At 37.8% G+C, this 2,504-nt stretch overlaps 1 long non-coding RNA gene across 1 annotated transcript; it reads left to right on the top strand.

Annotated features, from left to right (window-relative positions):
* The first annotated feature begins 1,212 nt into the window (after positions 1 to 1,212).
* On the top strand, positions 1,213 to 2,471 carry LOC120255207. Its single transcript, XR_005534925.1, has 3 exons — positions 1,213 to 1,380; positions 2,004 to 2,075; positions 2,423 to 2,471. It is a non-coding gene; the product is annotated as an uncharacterized LOC120255207 (long non-coding RNA).
* Positions 2,472 to 2,504: the final 33 nt, after the last annotated feature.

Below are 2,504 nucleotides of genomic sequence, written 5' to 3'. Positions count from 1 at the left end.
TGTGACAATGAGGAGGTCATTCGGGTTCCTAGAGCGGGGATGAGGACAGACTCGGCAGGATGAGAGGGATAAAAAATACTGGTCTTTAACTGGTAATAAGCTGTTCTCGGTGAAATCCCTCTACAACTTCCTTAATGATGGTGGGTTTCATGCTGTGAGGTTGCGAAAATTCTTCGGAAAAAACTTACATCGAGAAAAATCAACATCTTTAATTGGCTTGCCTGGAAGAATAAGATCTTGTCGCTAGAAAATCAAAGCTTCCTCGGGCTTGTAACTTGCGCCTACTGCTACGTGTGTGATGTGTCATGCAGGTGTGGAGTCGGTTGATCATCTTTTTCTTCAGTGTCCCGTTGCGAGGGATGTTTGGGGATGTCTTAATAGCTCGTTGTCCCTGCTAGAGCCACCAACTTCGATGTGCAACCTTTGGCTTTCTTGGAGAACCTCGGTTCGACCTGTTGATAGAACTTGGGTGGATTTAGTAGTTAAGGCAGTAGTGTGGAATTTATGGCTTGCTCGTAACGATAGAATTTTTAATGCTAAAACTTTGCCTTCTCACTGCATTGTTCTGAGTATTAATCGCATGCTTCTCTTATGGTTCGATGCTCTTGCAGATTCGGTCAAGGAGAAGATTGATGTTACTATTGCCTCGGTCCGTCGCAGTCTTGAGTTCGTGGGCACGAGAAGTCTGATTGACTTGGGTGACACTGCTGCCGAGGAGGCACCCGGTTCTACCACGAGGTAGTAGGCTCTTGTTTGTGTTTTTGGGGGATAGCTGGGCTATTCCACAGGGGTGGGTTTTTGGGGGTTTTTTGTATTGCTTGCTTCACTGCTTGTGGAGCAAGGGTGTTGTGTTGCTGTTTGGGGGTCCAGTGTGGTTGTTTGTGATAAGACTGTTTGTTATCTCTACTTTTATTAATTGAAGTGGTTTATCCACCTTTATTGAACATTTAGTCCATACGTCCTCATGGATGACCAGACGGGTTGATAAATAAATATATTTATTAATTATATATTTTTTTTATATTAGTATTAATAAATAAATACCATTAATCAAAAATGAAAATTAATTTTAATTAACAATTAATTTACTGGCCAACCAAACGCTATACTTTTTTCGGCCACACGATTAACATAATGCCACGTGGCGTGCTTTCAATTCACAAGTTATTCCCAAACTAATAATATTTCTAATTTTTAACAAAAATTATCAGAAAAAAGGAAGCTTTGAAGACGGTGATGAAAACTCCAGTGAAAATCGGAACTGGTGAGCTTGAGGGGAGGAGAGATCGATGAGAAGCTTTGAATTTCATCTCCATGAGAACCGCATCCATCTCACCTCTCCTCCTTGTGGTTCGAAGCAAGAAATCCCAACCTCAAAAGGTCTCTTTTTTGGTTTTTTCACCTCTAATTCAATTCTATTTAAGTTGCATCTCAAGTGCTTTTAATGCTTCAATGTCAAGGATTTCATCTTGTTTTCATATAATTTTTAGAGAAATTTATGGATTTTGATGGGTTGTAACCTTGAAAAGCTTGCGCTTTTGCATTGTCTGTTGTTTTGGTGTTGAATTCAATGGTGAAGCAATGGATTTTTGTTTGAATTTATATGGTGCAAGTGATTCAACATCAACACTCTGAGACTAGATGAACTGAATCCAGATGACATTGGATTGTTTGAGTTTTTCCCTCTTTTAGAAGCAAGTTCACATTCTCTGCTGCTTGCTTGTTGTGCCTGATTATAGTTTGCTAAAATGTTATTTATGGACGAAAATTTGAATGTTAGATTTGATAAATGTTGAAAACACTGCCTCATTGATCTGTGATTGGTATTCATGAGATACTTACATGTGAGCCGCTAACTTTACAAACAGGACTTTTTTTTTTAATTAGAAACTTTTGATGAGTTAGTTAATTTGTAATATTTGTGCTATTGGAAATGTATTGGAGTTACTATATTTTTCAAACTTCAGCAATTTATCATGAAGTTTGATTGTTTGTGCTATTAGGGACTTGATGAAGCGCCACCAAGAATTACATCCAACGTCAAGCAAAATTTGCAGTTTTTAAGGATATGGAGGGTAAGATATTTACTGCTTCAATTGTTCATTCTTCACAAGTAGCTGGGGTTTCTTCGTTCATGTCATTAGGCTAAAGGACCTCGTTTTTATAAACAGGCATTACTCGAATGCTAAAAAAAAATGGAGGTTTCTTATATATACTCATGTAATTCTTTTCTCAAATTTTTGATTTTCATCTAGATTTGTTTGTACGATCATGGCCAAGTGATATGATACTTATATATCTGTTGGCATGACGAGTGGGAATCTCTCGTTGTCAGTGAATGCAAAATTCAAATTAAATGCTTGCTTTTATATTTGTGGGTTGACCATAAGATGAAATTAATTATCTAATGAATTTTCTGCAGGAGTTTCAAAAGCGGAAATCAAGTGCACCAAAGCCTACGACTAGGTATCGCAAAAAGAAAGCAGTGAAAAGAGGAGCTTCCA

This window comes from Dioscorea cayenensis, unplaced genomic scaffold (genome assembly GCF_009730915.1).
Source record: "Dioscorea cayenensis subsp. rotundata cultivar TDr96_F1 unplaced genomic scaffold, TDr96_F1_v2_PseudoChromosome.rev07_lg8_w22 25.fasta BLBR01000890.1, whole genome shotgun sequence".
Lineage (NCBI taxonomy): Eukaryota > Viridiplantae > Streptophyta > Magnoliopsida > Dioscoreales > Dioscoreaceae > Dioscorea > Dioscorea cayenensis.
This window is presented reverse-complemented; position numbering and strand designations above follow the sequence as displayed.